This window comes from Macaca mulatta, chromosome 2, assembly GCF_049350105.2.
Source record: "Macaca mulatta isolate MMU2019108-1 chromosome 2, T2T-MMU8v2.0, whole genome shotgun sequence".
NCBI classification, from domain to species: Eukaryota; Metazoa; Chordata; class Mammalia; order Primates; family Cercopithecidae; genus Macaca; species Macaca mulatta.
In genome coordinates, this window is record NC_133407.1 from 156,204,695 (window position 1) to 156,225,987 (window position 21,293).

The 21,293-nt window shown below is 50.0% G+C and overlaps 1 protein-coding gene across 12 annotated transcripts in view; it reads left to right on the forward strand.

Moving 5' to 3' along the window:
• Nucleotides 1-21,293, forward strand: part of MGLL (monoglyceride lipase) — a 136,401-nt gene that overhangs the window by 62,032 nt on the left and 53,076 nt on the right. The gene's annotated exons all lie outside the window — the stretch shown is intronic.

Sequence of the window (21,293 nt, forward strand, 5' to 3'; positions counted from 1 at the left end):
AAGGACCCAGTGGTCGAGCTTGGGGCACAGGCAGAGGTTCACTCCAGCCAGGGTCAGGGGCTGGGTTGGCCTCAGGACAGGTCCAGGTGGGGCTCCAGGGAGATGTCCCCACCCAGGTTGCTTGGGCAGGGTCTGAGATCCAGATGGCCGTGGCTGCTGCGGCACACCCCTTGGCGAACAGAAGCCACACCCCTGGCATGCTTGTGAGGCGCTACCGTTCTGCTGAGGCAGAGCTGGTCTTGAGCCTGAGGAGCCCCTGCTACCACAGCAACTGGGTACAGTCCAGTGTTTTCTGTGTCCAACCTGGCTTCATGGGACCAGAGGGTGAGAAGAAAACAGACATCACTCTAGGTCCCCAGAAGAAGCCGTTCGATCTTTAGCAGTAGTCTCTATCACCCTCAGACTGGCATCTTCAGATCCATCTTGGAGATGATATACCCTCTGGAGCCTTTTCTTTCTAGCACACCTGTCCCCTGGCTGCTGGGGCAGCCTGGACCTGCCGGTGCATGTCAGTGCATGCACACTCACCACACACCTGACACCCTATGAAGCCACACCGCTGCACCCTGCCTAGGTAATAAGGACCTTGCATGGTTGGTTTTTTTTCTATCTCCAAATACTGAGTATTTCCCTAAAGACATTCAAGGAGGGTCGATCACCCATCTTTCCCCAATCAGAGTGACACACTGTGATCCAGCACACATGGAGATCAAGGGCAAAGCTGGGGAGGCTGCCATGGAGGGAAGGCAGAGTCTGGAGTGACACTGGGTTCCAGTCCCAGCTACAGGGCACAAACACAGACCTGGCCTGAGGCGTCCCCATCCCATCTCCTATCTGTGAAGTGGAGATGGTAATAATGGTACCTAGGTATACAGCTCCCATCTGTAAACTTCCCAGTGATAAATTGCTTAGAACAGGCCCTGGCCCAGAGCAGCATGCAGCAGGTGCACCTGTTACTATGTGCATACTCATAACTGAAGCTGCAGCAGTGACCAGAACTGCTCTCATCTGATGGTCACTGATAGAGCAGTGGGCCGCAAGGAAGCCTCCATACCTTCCTTTCTCACTGTACAAGGGTCAGGGACAGATTATGAGGTCCCACCAGTTGGTGGCAGGTTTGGACCCGGATCTCAGGCCCCAGCTCCCAGAACCAGGTTCTGTGCACCTCTCCCCACACATGGAAACAGCTACCTTGCCCATTTCGTAAATTAAACTTCAAAATCACTCTGGCTGCAAGTGGGCCAGAAGAAAGGGCTCCTCAAAGGAACTTTAAAACAGGTAGGGCCGGGGCTGGCTTCGCTTTGACACAGCCCTTGAGAAAGGCTGAGGGGTTGAGGATGGGCAGAGTCTGTCTTGTGAGCTGAGCCTTTCTGAAGTGGGAGCTCAAACAGCATGTGACCAGGAAATGGCTGGCCCACCAAGAACTAAAAATAAACGGCTGTAATGCTGCCAACCGTCAGGGCAGGCGGGGAGGATGCGGAGAGCTCGCGAGCAGAGCAGTGCCCAGCGGGCACCTCCTCACAATGAAAAAAGAACCGCATGCCGGCAAACAAGGTGCTTCACGTGTCACTAATGTGGAAGTAATAAACCACCATGCACTGTCAGGCTGCCCTTTCCGAAGGGCTTCATATTCTTTATTTAATTTAATTTCATTTTCCAAGGCAGGTAAAGCCATCGTCATTTTCATTTTACAGGAGAGAGAACAAGCTAGGAGTGGTAGAGCCAGGATCAGAATTCCAAATCACAGCTGTATTAAGCTGTGTTCTCAGTGTCTAGGTTTCTCCCCTGTTAGAGATAAAGGGAGAAATTAAAAAGCAAATGGAGGACTCAAACCTTGCATGGGATCCTCAGACGCAGTCACAACTCCCTGGCAAGTGCGCTGGGTACACTACGCATATTTAGTGCTTGTCTGGGCATTTGAGAATGAAGCTCTGCCTGGAGTCCCTCCCCGGAGAGCTGGGCTCCCAAGGGCCTGGCTGGTGAAGCCAGGAACCGGACATGCCGGGAGGGAGGCAGCCTGCGTGGTAGTCCAGCTCTGCCTACGGCCGGCTGTGCGCCAGCCCTCTCTGTGCCTCCATGTCCTCACCAGCCAAAAGAGGAAACCAACAGTAGCTTTGTGATAGACTGGTGTAGCCCAGTTGCTTAGGGGAACACGTGGACACACACACAGAAGGCACTTGAAATGCAGCTTGAAGGGCAGTTTGCAGTCTCTGGTCCAGGCGGTAGAGAAGTGGCCTCTTTGACTGCTGTCTCTGAGTGTTCTGTGGCTTCTACCCTGGCTGTGGAGGTTAGTACTGCTTACTGGAGAAGGAGAAGCCCTGGGGAGGCCTCCACCTGGTGCCTCAAAGCTTCTCAACCCCACCCTAAACTAAGCCAGCACCCGCAACACAGTGGCTCTGACAAGACACAGCAGCAGGGGAGAAGCCCAGTTTGCCCAGTGGGCCCCGGAAAGCGAAGCAGTCCCGTCATCAGCACCCCCAGAACTCCCTTCCAGGCGGTAGGCCCCTTGCTAGTGCGAAGGGTCCGGATGGCCACAGGGAATTGTAGGTTCTCTGAACACAGCAACCGGGGCCTCTGCTCTGCACATCCATGTGGCACCTTGCTCATAGCAGCTGCTCAGTGAAGGCTTGCAGAATTACAAGGCATTTCACAGAAATGACAATTTCTTTGGATATGCTCAAGTTCACACTCGTGAATCTTGTATGTGTGGGTATGAATTTGGCCTGGAGGATGGGCCCTGTTTAAAGAAAATCAAGTCTAACGCTTGCCGAGCTGGAAAAATCCATGACTTCTGTGCTAATAATTTTTTTCCATGGATCACCCCATTTAATCCTATGGCAGCAGAGCGAGGCAGGCAACGTCCCTATGGAGGAAACAAGCTCAGAGATGCTGCGTGATTTTTTCAAGCTCACACACTCATCAGGGGGCAAAGTCGGACTGAAATTCTTACACTCTTGCACGTTGCTACAGTTTTAACTTTTGGGAAGATGCTTTGGGGTGCAGAGCCGCAGGTTCTATCAGACCAGCCCCCCAGTCAGTGTTGTGCCTCTGAGCAGCCTGGCGTGGGGCGCAGCCCCCAGGCGAGTGGCCCTGGGGTTTCTGCATCATCTGACAGAAGTGCCGCAGCGGCTCCAGGAATAGCTTGCGACGCGCAGTCTGTCGGGGGTGCCGTGCCAGCTCCTCACCTCGCCTTCTGCCAAGGCTCTGCTAGGAGATGCTCTGACTCCCAGAGGTGGCGCCTGAGCCTGGCCAAGGGACAGAGCCAGCGTCAGGGCTGACTCCAGGGGGAGAACAAGTTGCTTCCATCTTCATTCCTCAGCACCCGTGTGCCCTGTGTGGCATGGTGTGAGCCCAGAGGGGTTGGTCCCCTGTTGACAACTGGAGCTTAGCCCAGAGAGTTCTGTTATGTGAACCTGCTGGGCAGAGGCAGAGTGGCCTGGCCCACTGTTTGTACCTGTGTGGCCAGGACGGTCACTTGACCTCTCTGAGCCTCAGGTTTCGCATCTATATGTTAGGCCTGAGGCTTCCTATGGAAACGTTAGCTCATAGGACCCCACACAAACTCAGTGTCCCATAAACAGACGCTTCCATCCCTGTGTGGCTCTGCCCTTCCCTCCTGTCCGCTTTCCTTTGCTTTTCTTTGAAAGCTGTGTGCACATCCAGCGCCCTCCCTGCTACACCACTGGCTTCCTTTCTCCAACACAGAAAACCAAGCCGTCTAAGCAGGGCCTGCCCGCAGACAGTCAGTGTGAGAGGCAGGGGCCAGCTGCCTCCTCCCCAGAGTCGTGGAGAAGTGCTGGATCATTCAGGCCCCATAATCATAATTATTTCTTTCCTCAGTTATTGTGCAGATGCCACCAGACTGGAAAAATCACTTAAAGGTTTTATTTAGTGGAAGCTTTCTTACCAAAAAAGGAGGATCATCTGAAGGCCAAAGGGACGGATTCCAAGGACCCTGTGTTGAGTGAGGGAAAAGGAGCTGGGCTGATCTGAGCAGGTGGGAGCTCTACATCAGACCCCTCCTTCCTCCCAGTCCACACAAGAACCAAGAATCTCTGAAGTCATCGGGATCCCTGGGCTCAAAGCATCTCTATAAAGTGGCACTGCTTCTGTGAATTACATTCTCTCTTCCCTTCCTTGGAAAATGACCTCTAAGCAGGCGAAGGTGCAGGGAGACATAAGAACTTGCCCACAGCCGAGATTTTTAAATGACTGCGGGTGAACACAGACATCCCTCTTGAGCACGTGATTCAGAAGAGACACACCCACCTCCACTGAGCATCTACTGTGTGCCAGGCATGGTGCTGAGAGCCTTGGTCACATCAGGTGTGGTAGGGGACCACGGGAGGGGTAAGGACAGTCCCGGAGAGGTTGGAGACGTTAGCCAGGGTCACACGTAGCAGAGAGAAGGACTGAGAGCCGCCTTACTCTGTGTGTCTCAGTTGCTGGGGTCGCACAATAGGAGAGCTGGTTTATAATAATGGATGCTGTTAGAAATAGCTGCCAGGGCTGGGCGCAGTGGCTCACGCCCGTAATCCCAGCATTTGGGAGACCGAGGCAGGTTGATCACTCGAAGTCAGGAGTTCGAGACCAGCCTGGCCAACATGGTGAAACCTCATCTCTACTAAATACAAAAATTAGCCAGGCATGGTGGCAGGCACCTGTAATCCCAGCTAGCTACTCAGGAGGCTGAGGCAGGAGAATCACTTGAACCTGGGAGGCAGAGGTTGCCGTAAGCCTAGATCACACCATTGTACTCCAGCCTGGGCGACAGAGCAAGACTCTGTCTCAAAAAAAAAAAAAAAAAAGAAAAGAAGAGAAAAAGAAGGAAATAGCTGCCAGGAGCCCCCAGAACATCCTGACCTGTGAGGGTCATATTTACAACTTACAACCATTGCACTTTTGCACATTTTCAAGAATGATATTTTTCTCCCTAGCAATTGCTTGTCATGACATGATAAATTGACCAATTCTCCTATTGTTTGTTATAACACACATCTGATTTTTAAAGGCCCTTTAAAAGAGCAAGAGAGAAAAGAAAATTACAGGTGGCTTCCCCCATTCTCCTTGCTTGGTACAGCCGAATTGTTGGGAAAGGAGACTGGCAGTTTGTCAGCACTAACAACAGAACACACCGTTTAATTATACAAGGCTCAGGGGCTGCTCTAAGAGGGCCAGGCCGACCTAGGCTTCTGTCTAGCTTGAAAAACTTCTAGCTATTGACTTTTTACAAGCTTTTTCACATCACCAAGCTTCATTCATGTATTTATTCATTTATTCAGTCTATAATGTATTAGCTTGATGCCCAGTTACCAACACCACACATGGTGCGAGGCACAGGAGATGCAGCTGTGAACAAAACAGACACAAGCCCCTGCCCTTGGCAGACCATGAGCAGCAATAAATGACTTTAGGGTATGTCCATGGGAGATAAGTGCCACGAAGCAAAATAAAACCTAGGAGGAGGAGGGTGGGGCAGTGGGGGCAGGGAGCCACGCTCAAGCTGCTGGCCCCACTGAGAAAGTGGTAGTTGAGCAAAGACCCAAAGGAGGCAAGGAGGAGCCTCACAGATGACTAGGGGAAGAAGGGGCGGCCAATGCAAAGGTTCTGGGGCAGGAGGGTGCCTGGCTCATGAAGAACAATCAGGAGACAGGAGTTGAGGTGAGAGGAGGGCACCGTAGGAGAGGAAACAGAGGTGGTGTGCAGCTGGCCACGCGGGGCCCAGAGATCCTCAGTTTTATCCTCTATAAAACAGGAACAGAAGCCCCCAGGCAGCTGCCATACAGATTTGATGAATAACATCAGCCAAGTACCTGCGGGTGTGCTAGGTTCCCCACCAGTGTGAGCAAGTGTGCGTTCCTTCCTGGCGCTCCCATATCAGCAATCCGTTTACAAGGTGTTGGTGACACGTGGCTGAACACGACTGGGTCAGGAGGATTCAGATCTCCTGAATTCTTGGATTCAGATCTACCCTGGTTGGGGTCAAGAAACGCTCTCTCAGAGGCAGGTTCCCCCAGCTTCATGACACTGTCATGGCTTTGTTCATTGTCCCCAGGGCTCGTTGGGTGCTTTTTCTTTTAGGGAGTTCAATGAAGAGTTTCTTTCTCTGGTGTAGTCAATTCACTTGGAGTTAAATTTCCTGCTGGAGTTGGCAACTGGGCATCTAGCTAATCTCAGTGGTCTTTGAAAGCGGAGAGTTCCAGAGCTAAGTCATCAATTTCTTGAAGTCAGAAGCCATCTCACTGGTTATATACATATATGTGTGTATGTGTGCCTGTGTGTCTGTGTGTATTATATATTATATACAGGTGCTGGGATATGCCTAAGGCAGTTTCTAATTTAAAAATTAGAGATCAATAAATATATATAGATTGCTGCCTTCCCGACTGAGCCAGTAGTTACCACAATAATGCTGCATAACAAATACCCCCGAAACTCAACAGCCTAAAACAACAACTGATGCTTTCTCCTGTGTCTGTAGGTCAGCTATTTTAGACTGGGCTTGGCTGGGTGTGGCTCCAGGCCTCAAGTTGGTTTAGCTCTCTCCATGTGTCTCTCAGTCTCCAGCAACAGTGGGCTAGAAGAGTCATGTTCTTTTTGAGACAACATGAGGATGGTGATGCTTTTTAAAGTCTGCACTCAAACTTTCTTGCCATCACTCTGTCCACCTTCCATTGACCAAAGCATGTCACATGGCCAAGCCCAACATTTATTTACAGGATGGGGACAGTGGGGACAGGTATTCCTCGCCTGGTGGGAGGACCTGCAGGGATGTGTGGCAAGAAGCATGGATGGAGGAGGTCTTCCTAGGAAGACGAGGGCCCGTCCTGCTACTGACCTAGGCCTGCGTCATCAAGGGTAGCAGCCATAGTGGTTTTAGATAGTATGTAGGCAATCACTTTTTTCTTATGTATATGTATTTATTTTACAATTTCTATATCAGTAAGGAATTCAGTTTGGCTGCTAGAAATAAAGACTAGTTGTAACAGTCAACTACACAAGAAGAAGGTTTATTTCTCTTCTGAAAAGAAGTCTGGAGATGGGCCACACCTGTGTTTGAAAATGTAGGTTGTATTGTGATTCAGGTATATTAAGGCCAACACATCAGGAGAGGCTGCCATTGAAAAGAGAGTTTGTTCTTCTCAGTTCCCAAGAGAAGGGGCCACAGCATGCCACGGGGGCTTGTGGGGAAGCACCAGGGCTAATCAGGAGGCAAAGGGAACAAAGAGAAAAATTGGAAAAAAATCTTTATTGTGGTTTCCATGGGAAGGGATGGGTGAGATGGGGTGAGCAGGCTTAGAAATAGCCAGATTGAATAATTTTGTGGACTCTAGGGTGTAGGGGCTGTCTGGCATCTGGCCCTGGCGTGATGAAAGCAGAGAAATATTGGCCTGGAGTGGAGGTGTGGGCTCTGGACCAGTTAATTTGCATAGGAAAGATGTGCTTCCCTGTAAGAACTTTACTATCTCTAGTAATTGGCTAGCCCTAGAACAGGTAATTTCCCCAGTCAGCAAGGCCTTAGATCTCAAAATATCAGAATAAAAAGACATCCTTAATGCTTGGGATAACAGCTCCATTATTTTATCAAGAAACCAACTTCTTCTATCTGCTGCCCAACCTTTAGAGCACCCAGCTTCATTTACCTCTTTGCCCAAGATGGCTGTAAGAGTCCCAGCCATCACATTACATTCATATTTCAGATCTAAAAACTGATACCTATCTTCCACTTAAGAAGCCTTTCTGGAAGTTCCATCTATCCATGTCATCCTGTATCTCAGTGGCCAGGAGTTAATCACATAGCCACACTGATTGCTCGGGAGGCTGGGAGGTAGAGTGCTCTGCCCAGGCACGTTGCCAGTCTGAATAGTATCAGGTTTCAGTTACTAAGAAGAAAAGAGAGAGTGGATATTGGGTAGACAAATGGCCATCTCCACCAGTTACTCTGTGTTTACAGGAAGTGACAGATTTTCTACAAACAATAGTCATAGAAAGTGTCTTTGATAAATACATCAATTTAAGGGGGCGAGGGAACATGAGTATGTAATTAAGAAGTATATTAGGTAAATAATAATACAGGGGGTGTGCGAAGATTGGGTGACTCTGCTCCATATGTTTGGGGAGATAGAAGGTTGGATGCATTCTCTAGGGCCCGCAGTGGGGCCACTTGTCCTGGTTCAGAGCAACAGGCACATGTGCCAGTGTCCTGGTGGCACTGAGTCTCGCCGCGGCATGTGGTCCGCCCTTGTGACCATGCACCTCCCACCCACACTCATTCAGAGGCAACCTTCTCCTTGTCCTTGTCACTGAAATACCCACTGACCTACAACTGGCATATGTGTCTCCCATGTTTGGGGGCCTGCAGCAGTGAATTGCTGGGTAGGGGAAGGAGCTGAGACCCCAGAAGGCAGGGTGGGTGGGAGAGGCATGTTATCCTTTATAAAGCTGTGAGCAAATGTTTAAACCCTTCTATTTCTTTAAACACCCTCTTCCTCCTTCTACAAGAACATTGAGTCTAGCTAACGTGAACAGTTTCATCTTTGGTTTTTCCCTTGTTCCCAGGTCACAGTAGCTAATGAGAAGTGAAATCATTTGAATTCAGGTTTTATCTTCTCCTTTTCTCTCTGGGGTTGAGCAATGCACGGGGCATCCCCTAGTTGACGAGGCTGTGTGGGCAAAAAGAGCAGCCCCCACATTGGCAAGGACCTTTCCCCCAGGGATGCCACAGCTCATGACTGCAGAACCACAAAATGCCAAGAAGACAAACATAAAACATCCCTACCATCTCGTGGAAACCCGTGTTCCTCCCACACGATCCCTTCGCTGAGGCGCTAGGTGAATTTGAAAGGGAATGCCACGTACCTAGGGAACGCTTCCCTCTAAAGAGCCTGGGACACGTTGGCATGAGCACACACACCTAGAAATACAGCTCCCAAGACACATACCCCACACCCCTCTCTGATGACATTCTCGCTCTCTGGTTTGGTTTTCTCAGCAGCTGAGTGGGAGGCACATGGGGAGGCCACTGAGGCCTGGGTGGAGATCCAGTGTGAAACCTACACTTTCTTGCCCTCCGACAAGAAAAACCCGTCCTCCTGCCCGACCCAGCCTCGGGAGCACACCTGTAGGCGCCCCCGACTGGCACCAACAGCCTGAGTGGTGAGAACAGACCTAACGGCTGTGGATCCCGGCCCGCCAGCCCCCTCTCCTCTCTGTGCCTCAGCGTCCACCCTGGAGAAATGGACACAGGCAGTACTGCTGCCTAGTGGGGCCGTTGCAAGTACTCATCCAGTGAATGTCGGTGAGGGGTGAGGCCCTGTGTAGAGTTGAGGCGCGTGGAGCAGAAGGGGAGGCCACTGCCTGAAGAACGGCTTGCAGTCTTGGAAGGCACTGGTGTGGAGCTTTTGATAGATCTGGGTTTTTTTTTCTTTCTTTCTTATTTTGCCTTTTATGGCTGTGGGGGTGATAGCAGGACTGATTCCCTAAAAGGGAGAGATTTTCTCACTTAGTCTAAGCACCTCCTTCTTTCCAGGGGAACTGGGAGTGAGCTTGGTGGGGAGTGGGTGGCAGTGCTTGGCAGGTCGTGACCTCTGAGTTCACAGAGCGAAGCCCCTGCCAAGGAGGAAGCTGCAGAGTGAAGCCGGGGCCTGGGTGAGCGGGAGGCTGTGGCCTCCTCTGTAGAGTGCAGTGTCAGGCCCCAGCGGGCCACCACCCAGAAGTGATCAAAACAGAGCAGGGTGCCAACAGAAACAGCTACTGCAGCTACAGAATGGGCTAGGAGTGCAGGGCACTGAAGGCTGTGATGAGGCTCGTGGGAGGAAGTGACCCCTGAGGAAGACAGGGCTCACATCTGGTGCCTCCCATGCCAAGTCAAGGGTGGGAATGGAGACTCATCACCAAGGACGTGTGTTGGGGTCCTGTGGGACTGGGGGAGACCTGCCTGTGCTCTGGACCAGCCTCCTTTGCCATCTCTAGTCGTGTGGCCTTGATTCAGTCATCGGGCTGTTTCTGAGCCCAATGCAGAAGGAACATTTGTAGATGGAGCATCTCCTGCTCCCTTTACCCCCTGTAGACTGTGTGCCGACCTTATTAGTGTGGCCATTTTAAGCGAGGAAAGTGAAGGCCACAGAGGTTATGTTGTCTGTGCACAGCTACCCAATCACAGAGACAAAGCTCAGGCCCTGGAGTGCCTGATGCTGATTCGATGAGGCAAGGTCTGCAGAAGTGCCCAGCACGTCAGTTGACATGCTGGTAGAATCCATGGAATGTGACTGCGGGAACAAAGAGCTATGCCAACTTGGAAACCCATGGGCAAGGGCCATTTTGTGCTGGGACAGATGACCTCACACCTAACCCCTGAGAACATCCCTGGGTTCTGAGACTACGTTAAAAACTGGTCACATCAAGGACCCAGCATCAGCAGGGAAAGGGCACATTATCATCAATATGGTCTGCTTTGGGTGAAGGGAATTCACTGTTCACACCTGCAGCCCCTCACCTTTCCGGAATACTCGCCATCCCGGTTGCAGGAGAGTGACTGAGTGATAGGCTCCTAGAGACGCTGGGGAGGTTGCTCTGCAGCTTTCCCTGTGTCATTACTTCTCTTCTGGCTTCTTGTTTTCTTTTGGGGCTTCTTTTGTATTTACACCTTTGACTATTGTGTCTCCCATTTTTGTAATGATTCCTCTTATAGCCTTCTGTCCATACGAATCAGGTGTTCCTTTTATAATACAACAGTAGAAAATCTTTTTTTTCCCCCTGTGCAGGACCATTGACTCAGAAAAAAAATCAATCAAGGGCACAACAGAATGACTAAATGGAGGGTAATTTCTTTCCCCTCTTAGAAAAATATAGCCACTTCCATGCACATTCACTTTAGATTAAAGCAGGAAAACTCTACCTGACAAACCCCATGCTAGGTACATTTCAGGTTGTGGGAAGAGACGGTAAGGAGGCAGCCTGAAAGTGGTGGAAGGTGAAAGACCCGGGGCTGGGGAAGCTCAGCCGGTTTTGGAAAGGGTCAGTTATTGGTCTGTGGATTTTGGAAAGGCTCCATCTGCCACTGTTTTCCTTTAAATGCTCACTTGACCAGGGATGCCATATCTCTGCTTGCTCACTAAAGGGATCCGCCACATGTGTACAGAGAGATAAACCTCATTATCATGAAAAGTTGGGAACAACTCACATGGCCATGAGCACAGGAAGAGTCAGATAAACTAAGGTACTGTCATCCTTTGCCATGATTAAAAAGAAGGAGATAGGTCTATAATTCTGGCTATGGAAAGGCCTCCAAGACCTGTTGTTAAGGGAAAAATATAAAGTGCTGTTTATGGAAAGAAAAAGAAGACCATAAAACAAAATGACAGCCTGGCATGGTGGCTCACGCCTCTATTTCCAACACTTTGGGAGGCTGAGGGGGGGTGGATCACTTGAGGTCAGGAGTTCGAGACCATCCTGGCCAACATGGTGAAACCCCATCTCTACTAAAAATACAAAAATTAGCTGGACGTAGTGGCGGGTGCCTGTAATCCCAGCTACTTGGGAGGCTGAGGTAGGAGAATTGCTTGAACCTAAGAGGTGGAGGTTGCAGTGAGCCGACATTGGCCATTGCACCCCAGCCTGGATAAGAGTGAAACTCCATCTAAAAAAAAAATTGACACAGAGCTGAGACATGAGTGTGAGTGTGTAGGAAAAAGTCTAGAATACACATCAAAGTGAGATAATTGGTCACCTGAGGGAGTAGTGAGACTGCGTTCATGTATTTTGTTACTTTAAATAACAATTTGTAAAGCAGTAGACGTAGTGCATGTTAACCAAGCATCATTTATGGCTTTTCACCTGCCACAGTTCTTGACCTCTGAAAGGCCCACCTTAAATTGGAAAGCCCAGATGCCCATCATGGTAGAACCACCCTTTTGGCAAGAGCCACAGATTCTAAAATGAAATTCTCTGAGGGACAGTTTCAATCAAGCCAAAGGTTGGTTGGTTGGTTGGTTGGTTGGTTTTTGCTCAGGTACATCTGTGACAGTAACCAGTTAATCAATTAGCTACAGCTGTGTAACAAACCACCCCAAAACTTACTGGCTTCAGACAACAGCCATTTATCTAGCTCATGATGCTTCAAGCCAGTGCGTGAGTCTGGGCTCAGCTGGGCGGTTCTCTCATCTCAACTGGGCCCCTCACACGTGTGTGGTCAGCTGCAGGTCGCATGGCAGCTCTGTGTCTGGGAATCATCTGGCTGCTGGCTGAGGTGACAGATGCAAGAAAGTTGGCTGGGATGTGTCTCTGATCACCCAGTCAATTAGCCTGGGCTTATTCACCTGGTGGCAGCAGGGTTTCAAGAGACCAAGCAAAAGATGCAAGACCTTTCAAGCCCAGGCTCAGGCCTGGCACAGCATCACCTTTGCTGCATTGTGTTGGTCCGAGCAAGTCACAAGCACAGACTCCAGCCTTGCTGGGAGGAGCTGCAGGACACTTTGCAGAGGGGCATGGACAGGGGCAAGGGGAAGGAGAAGGGAGAATTGAAGCCATTTTTGCAGTCAGCCTACCGAATGACTGAGAGCAGTGTGTTTCAGAGAAGGCAACAATGGCGGAAGATAATGAAAACCATTCCTGGGAGCTATTTCTGATCACTGCTTTTCTCCATTCCAGGGATGTCTCAGTGATAGTTGTGGTTGTCTTGATGCTGTAATCCAGACCCCCAGAAACACCACTGCTCTGGCAGGGCTCTGCCAGATCAGTGATCCTCACCTCTGGTCCCTCCACACACACAACTCATTCATTTTCACATTCTCAACTGCCAGCCTTGCCCCTGGCACATCCATTTAATGCATGAAGGCACTAACTCCAATTACAGTGGTTTCTCAAGACCAGATATGACTGTGGGCTGATTCAGAGCCAGCTGATTTTGTTTTCATGCTTTCTGTACTGTGCATATGTACAGTTGCATTTTGTGGGTGGGGAAGTCTTTTTCCCCTCATGACAAAATACCAGTTCATTGTAGAAATCTTGGAAAACCCAAAGGACAAAAAAATTAGCCTTAACTCAATTACCCAGAGACAAACAGTACCCCATTTTGTGGCATATCCTTTCAGTGGTGTGTGTGTGTGTGCCAGTGTGTGTTTGCCCGGGAGTGGAAATGACTGAAACCTGTGGTTTGCCAACAGAATGGACATCTGTTCCCTGTGAGTCCCGGAGGGCCTGGCCTCCACCTGCTGTTTGGGGCTTTCTCAGTTTTCTCCACTGCGGTTCTCTCTCCCTCGTTTTTGCACTACCCTCTGTTTTTTAATAAGCTGCTTCTGAAGTTAGAGAATGAGAGTGCAGCCTTTGAAGCGTGGCGGGAGAAGATGTGGAGACCATCTTCTTGACTGCGCAGATGAAGAGGCAAGTGGCCTGCCCAAGGCACCCAGCGAGCTGGGGGCAGAACTGGATCTCAGTTCCTAGCCCAGTGTCCCAGACTACCTTTTATGGCCTCCTTGTCACTCAGATGCCTTCTCCACAGCAAACCCAGAAGAAACGGTGCCCTGATTTCACCAGGAGGCGAACGGGACACAGAAGTAGCTTTCTCAGCAGGGAGGCTGTACCCTCACCCCCACAGTCTAGTCCCCACACTCGGGCAGAGGAGTCCCTTCAGCCCAAGTGAGACCATGGCCCTCCTCAGCTACCACCCCCTGTGGCTCCCACCTCCCTCGGGGTCAAAGTCAAAGTCCCCAAGAAGCCTAAAAGACCCCCGTGACCTGGTCCCATCTCTCCCTGTCCTTGGCTCCAACTCACTGGCCTCCCCTCTGTTCCCACCTACTGGGCCCATTGGAGTCTTCAAACTTTCTGTCCCCTTTGCTAGGAACATGTGTCCCAAATGTCTGAATGGCTTGCTCTGTCACCTCCTTCTGGTCGTTACTAAAATATCACCTTCTCAGCTAGGCCTCCTCTAAAACAGTAAACCCCCTCACATAACACACATACACACGCACCCCATACCCGCTCCCTCCAGACTACCAGTGGTCAGACCCACTTTAGATTTTCTGTGTTTCTTGTCTGACCCCCATCATGACGAAGATCTGTGCTCATCTTGCCGACTGCTGAATGCCAAACCCATCCCCCCAGCACACAGCAAGTGCTCAGTGAAGAAAGGATGAGTAAAGGATGGAATGTGGAATGCAGGAGGGCTAGAAGTAAAGGAGTACAAGAGGGCACTGTGCACTTTTCCTTTTATGATGAACGGTATCTGAATTTGTAAATTCTAAGTCCTTACAGCAGAAAGCTCTGGGAAACATTTGCTTTATTTCTTTCCATCAGAAAATGGTGTTTATTTGGAGATCTTGGCTGGATGCTGCACTTCCCAGTTCTAATGAAAATGTTCTTTATTTCAGAGTGATAGGGAGGTTCCAGGATGAAGTTTTCTGATCCAAAGTCAAGACAGTCACTAATAAATAAATAGAAGAGTTGAGAATTTGAATGAATACATGGAGAGTCTGTGGCACGCCAGGCCCTGTGCCAGCCCTAGAGAGGAGTCCTCATTCCGGTGTCGAGAGGCTCAGACTGCCCAGATCACAGGCATCTTGACACATTGCCAAACCCAGGCTTCAGCATGCTTAGTAAGAGAGTGATCAGGGTTGTGGACACAGAGAAGAGGGAGCACTCCCTGGGGAAGGGGGCAGAGGGCAAGGTGAGGCTGCACAGAGGATGTGCTATCTACAAGGGGTTTTGAAGGTTGAATAGAAGTTTGTGAGGTGGGCAGAGGGGCATCATTCCAAGCAAAGATAATTACATTTGCAAAAGAACGGAGTCACGTGGCAGTGAGAGGTGTGGAGGGAGCTGCACACCACCTGGGGCTGTTGGAGCATAAATGGAAAAACTCCATGTGTATGAGTCGGCTAGGGCCAGCATAACAAAATAATCTACAGACTGGGGAGCTTCAACAGCAGGGATTTATTTTCTCACAGTTCTGGAGGCTGAAAATCCAAGATCAACGTGTTGTCAGGGCTGGTTCCTTTTGAGGCCTCTTTCCTTGGCTTATAAGTGGCCGTCTTCTCCCTGTGTCCTCACGTGGTCCTCCCCTTCTAGTGTGTACCTTTGGGTTATAATGGATTAGGGCCCACCCATATTAACTTAATTACCTTGGCAAAGACTTTGTATCCATTCGAAGGTACTGGGGGTTAGGGCTTCATTCAGCCTGTGAATCTTGGGAAACAGCTCAGCCCGTAACACTGTAACGGGAATCTTTCTCTCTCTCTCTCTCTCCCCCTCCCTCCCTCCTCCCTCCTCCCTCTCCCACCTCTGTCGTGTGTTCTGTCTCTCTGGGGTATGATCAAGGACGGAACAATGTCAACAGACTGTGATGTGTAACCCTGAGTTGAGAATGACTCGGATTGAATTCGGATGGTCCTCGGAGTGCCAGGCGCCTCTTTGTGGTGTGGAGGGGAGGCCACCCGAGTCTGGATAGGCATGCTTTTATGGAAAAGCATTAAAAAAGCACAGCCCTGCCCCTGTTAGTCAGATCCAGTGAGGGGAGTTGTAAGTTGTTGTACAGTTGTTTGGGATTACTTTCAACACTTGTCCTAGAATGCTTCTGAGTCTCTTGCTAATGACTTTTCCTTTACTTAAACCAGATACTGCGGCTCCTCCCCACGTGAAATCCCACGTGGACTTGGGAAGAAAGAACATCTGTCCCCATTTGGCTCATTTCAACACCAGGTCCCCGAGTGCCAGGTTGTGGCCAAATCCTGTTCCAGTGGGAGGACCCCCTTCCCTAGGATGTGGCTGAGTCACCTGTTTGTGCAGGCTCAGGAGTCTGGGAGCCACCCCAGGGACAACAGGTGTGGAAGGAGAAACCCGCTCCAATCACGGTTTCTGGGCATCACCTTGGAGACAGCCGCTGAGGAGCTCAAATAGGTGTTACCGTGGAAGCTCGTGTCCCGAGGGAGTCTGAGATTTTCTTTCCCAAGTCTGTAGACAGCCACTTGATGGAAGTGATCGTTCCTGTGCCCATTTGGGTTGGGCTGGACCGGAGACCCTGGGCTCACAAGTCTCCGTTACCTCTTAGCTGCCCTGGAGGGAATCTCTTGTTCTGTGACTTAAGAAACCACAAGCTCTTGTCCTGATGAGTTCTCTTATTCTTGAGAATCTGTGAAGGGCCTGGCACTTTCTAGGTGCTGGAGATACAAAGACATCACAAGGCACCCTGCCCCTCAGGAGCACACAGTCCAGTGGGGGTCTGTAGTAGACCCTGATTATGCCATCCTGTGATAACACTGGAGTTAGACCTCTAGACGCACAGGAGAAGGCTGGGGTTTTTCTAGGGAAGAGCTGAGAAGTGCAGATGTTCCACAGGGTGAAGGGGTATTCCAGATGGAGCAGGTGTGTGTGCAAGGCCCGGGGTGTGCAGGAGTGCAAGGATGGGTGAGTGGGTGCTGCCTGGAGGCCTGGGATAGTGGCCTTGGGTCACTTCCCCTGAGTCCCAGACCAAATCTCCAGATGTTCCCAATAGCCCATCAAAGAGCAGGCACTGAAGAGGGGACTGAGGAGCTCCTTACGTCCACTTAGGAGGGACAGACACAGCACGAGAGAAGGGAACATAGACAGGGACACACAAAGGCAGACACAGAATGACCCACTTGTGACCTCAGGTGACTCCATCAGCAATCGAGAACAGGGCTGAGTCACTTGTTTGTGCAGGCTCAGGAGTCTGGGAGCCACCCCAGGGACCAGCTTCCTAGACCCCATCGCCTGAGGAAAATTCAGGAAGGAGGAGGAAGGGGCAGGGTTATCTCCTCCCCAGGCCCACAGACTGAGTGGATCTTGTGGAATGCACTGGGCTGGAGGGAGAGTGGGGGCTGGGGGTGGGGAGAAAGGCTGGAAGGCGGGGGAACCAGCCCCAGTAGACGAGAGGGAGACTTCCTACAGGAGTGGCAGAAGACAGGAAGGATGGCATGCATGCCTTTGGAGGGAGTGGACGCAGAGGGAGACGGAAGAGTGGAATGTGAGCCTGCAGTTCTACCCCCATAAAGACTAGAGGGCCAGGTTGGGAGGGGACATAACTGGTTCCAGACAGGTGGGAAACATGGGGGTGGGATCCAGAGCCAAATGACACAGAAACCAGCCCAGGGATCACACCAGGGTGTCTTTAAGTGTTCCATGTGGATGAGGCCTCCAGGGCCAGAGAGAAAAGGATGGGCAGGGTGGAGAAGGGAAGATCGTGGGAGTAAAGGGAGACCACCTGGGGGCAGATGAGGCAGGGTGGATCTGTGAGCCCAGGACAAGAGAGTGCTGTGAGCAGTGCAGAGGGGACTGCCATCTGCCCAGGAGCCATGAACGGCTTGGAGGCAGCCAGAGCCGTAGGAAGGACGCTGTGCAGAGCTGCCATGTTAGAAAACTCAGGGGCCATGGCCACATGTTTGGGGCTTGTTTTCTCCCTGCAGGAGAGTCCGGAGGATGTGCTCATTCCTGCTGGCCTCAGTTCCATCCTCACAATCCCCGGCGTTCTCGCAGTCTCCTCTTCCCCAGCCCGCCTGGCCGGTGCTGTTGGTTTCTCAATCTTCCATCTCTTCCATTTCCACCTTCCTTGTTTCTCTCTGGGCCCCCATCTCCCAAGCTGCTGTCTCTCATTCTATTCAAACTCTGTTCTTCACTTCAGTAAAGTCAAAATAACTTTTGTTAACATGGTGCACAAAAATATAAAGTTCCAGCGCCAGTCTTGTGAGGGGTCAGTCTGTTGTGCAGCCTTCCCCTTCCATGCCCCGCCCCTGTGCCATCTGTCCCCACTTGCAGGGATGGCAGGTGTGACATCAGTACAGAGGCTGGGACTCTTTCAGGGCACAGCTTTGGGAAAGGCCTGTGTAGCCTGAGCAGGGCGGCTGCATCCCGGAGGATGGATGGACACTGCATCAGGAACCCCAGCATCCTGAAGCAGGCTTTCTTTTTTATTATTGTTATTCATATAAATGTATGGGGCACAAGTGCAGCTTTGTTACATGGATATATTGCGTGGTGGCGAAGTCTGGGCTTTTAGTGTACCGTTCCCCGAGCAATGTACATTGTACCCACAAGTCATCTCTCAATCCCCCACCCCCCATCCTTCCAGCCCTCCAGTGTCTGTCATTCCACCTTCTATGTCGATATGTGCACCTTATTTCACTCCCACTACAGGTGAGGACATTCGGCGTTTGACTTTCTGTGCCTGAGTCATTTCACTTAAGATAATGGCCTCCAGGTCCATCCACATTATTGCAAATGACAGGATTTCACTCCTTTTGAGGTCCTAGTAGCATTCGATGTATAAATGCACCACCACATTTTCTTTATCCAGCCATCTGTTTATGGACACTCAGGTCGATTCCTGCAAGGATGAAGTATGAAAGGTGGAGGAAGGAAGAGTAGCATTTTTTGGGCGCCTACTGTGTGACAAGTACTTTCATTTGCCTCCTCATTTAACCCTTTCAGCAACCCACTCAGGAAATACCCTGGCCCCTGATGGCGACTTCCATTGATGGGGAAACCAAGGATCATAGTGGTGAAGTCATTTGCAAGGTCACACAGCTACAAAGTAGCAGCTGGGGTCTGTCCCCGGATCTGATGCCATTGCCTGTGTGCTTTCTGCTGCCTGCCAGGGACTCTGCCAATCAGCAGGTGTATGACAGAAGCATATATATTAGTCAAAACACAATCTCTGTCATCTGTTTCCTAACCCAGTTAGAGGTGATCTTAAGGACGTGGACAGCGTAGTTTAGGATCAAATGTTCCGCAAAATCTGAGTCAGGTCAGGAATTTGCCTAATTTGACATATTGTTTCCGGCCCCTTTGACATTTCCCTTCATTTGGTTCTAAACATACAGTATGGGAGATTTTTTCCTATTAAACCTTTTCCTGGGCTGTAAAAGCTCGTGGGGTTGCTGATCTTGTGGAGCTCTGCAGTTTGCCTCAAGCATTCTTTGGACTTCACAGAGCATCCTGTTATTTTGTTACAGACTTAATTCCTTGATCTCATGCATCCTATCCTGGAAGTTTCTAGTGGCAAAAGCCTCTCCCCACTCCGCAGCTGTCACTTATTTATAAGCCAGAGGCACTTTCTGTATATTCAACTTTCATCAGAGAGCTCTGAGAGAAAGGTCTGGCATTTCTGGATGATTCTGGCCAACCCAGAGCTGCACAGAGCCCTAACATTTCATGAGAGAGAAAATCAACAGGAGAATGGCCACTGTGGGCATGACACGTGGCAACGTGATCACTAACCCCACAGAACCAGCCTCCTGCCACTCCCTGAAACCCAGATCGTCATCCTGCAGCGTGATACAAAAGGAAGATCATCTTGCTAGATGCCAAGAACTGTAGTTATGACACTTTTTGTCATGCTGTTTCCTCTTATTTATACAGTGGAGAGTAGGATGTTTTCAAATAAACCTTCTAAATATGAAATCCTGAGAATGCATTACTTCGAAAATGCTGCACCGTTAGCAGCCTTTTAGTTGGTTACATTATAAAGCATGTAGTAACAGCTTAAAAAAAAAAATCTGAGTCGAAATGTGTTTCCAGAGCCCATATGCTAAATTCTGGCATCTTTATACCTTTTTCAAGCTGTTGTCAATTAGTAAAGAAATTAATTTCTGCCTTTATCTTTCTTGTAAAGCCGAGCTTGTGCTCGGATGCTGCAGAAAGCCACAAAGGGAGACATCCTTCCTCACTCCAAGGTAACTCAGTGCAGTGGTAGTGGGGGCACGAAACATGTGCTCAGTGGCCGTGGATTGAAACTGGGACCATCAGCAAACAGAAGAGAAGGAAATGGCTTTTGTTGAGGGAAACAAACTGTTCTCCAGGCCAACAAGCTGTGATCTTGGACTTTTTGCCATCTGTACATTTTTTAGAAAGCGAGAGAAGCAGAGCCCCCATGGTCATATGCTCTTCCTTGCCCTGGAGAGGGAAGGGCGGCATGTGGGGGTGGCACGCAGTTCTTGTCTAACACATCACCTCTCCAGCCCCTTCTACCTGTGACTTTGAGCCTCCCTTTGTTCCAGTATTCTCTGATTGGAAGGTTTTTGCTTTTGTTTTTGTTTTTTAGCATTAGTGGAATGTGTCAGCTGATGGCCAAACATAGTTTTGTAGTGGCAGCAAAAATTGATAGACATATGGCCTTTCATCTAAGGAAGTGGTTCCTTTGCTTTAATTTGTCATTTGTCTTATTTCCCTATACTTTGGTATATAGTGTCAAAGCTGGTGGAATTTCTGCTATTACATGTCACACAAGCACAGAAAATAAACCAGGCTTTCATTAGGAAACTGTGCTTGAAACAACGATAGCTAAGTTTTTTTAAAGCATAATCAAGTTGCAGCCTGAAGTAGGAAGGAAATATGGGGATGCTGGCATCCTCTCTCCAATAAAGGATCGAGGTTAAAGAATGGAATCTGAAAATACACAGCGATTGCAGGGGAATCTACTGAAACTGGAAGATTGTTTCTTGGCATGTAGGTGGCCACTGAGCTGGTTTTCTGTCAAATCACTTTTGGGTGCATTTGAAATGGCTCAAACAGGCTGGGTGCGGTGGCTCACGCCTGTAACCCCAACACTTTGGGAGGCCAAGGCAGGCGGATCACCTGAGGTCAGGAGTTCGAGACCAGCTCGGCCAACATGGCAAAACTCCATCTCTACTAAAAATACAAAAATTAGACGGGCTTAGTGGTGGGCACCTGTAATCCCAGCTACTCGAGAGGCTGAGGTAGGAGAATCACGTCAACTTGGGAGGTGGAGGTTGCAGTGAGCCGAGATCGCGCCACTGCATGCCAGCCTGGTGACATAGCAAGAAATGGCTCAAGCAGCCCCATGGTCTCTTCCTGTAATCAGGGCTTCCAAATCCACAGGCTGAAAGCCCAGATTATGTTCTGATCCACCGTTTGGGTCATGTATAATAGTGATATGGCTCTCTCTCTCCCCACCAAAGGTAGAGAAAACAGGTTGCCTTAAGAAAAGAAGCAAGGAGAAACACATAACTTGAGCTGCATGTTCTTCAGACCAAAACAATGCCTTCTGTAGCATGGTTTTTTTTTGTTTTGTTTTCCTTTTTGAGACAGAATCTCGCTTTGTCTCCCAGGCTGGAGTGCAGTGGGGCCATCCCAGCTCACTGCAACCTCAGCCTCCTGGGCTCAAGCAAGTCTCCTGCCTCAGCCTCCCGACTATCTGGGACTACAGGCACCCGCCACCAAGCCTGGCTGATTTTTGTATTTTTAGTAGAGGTGGGATTTCACCATGCTGGCCAGGCTGGTCTTGAACTTCTGACCTCAGGTGATCCGCCCACATTGGCCTCCCAAAG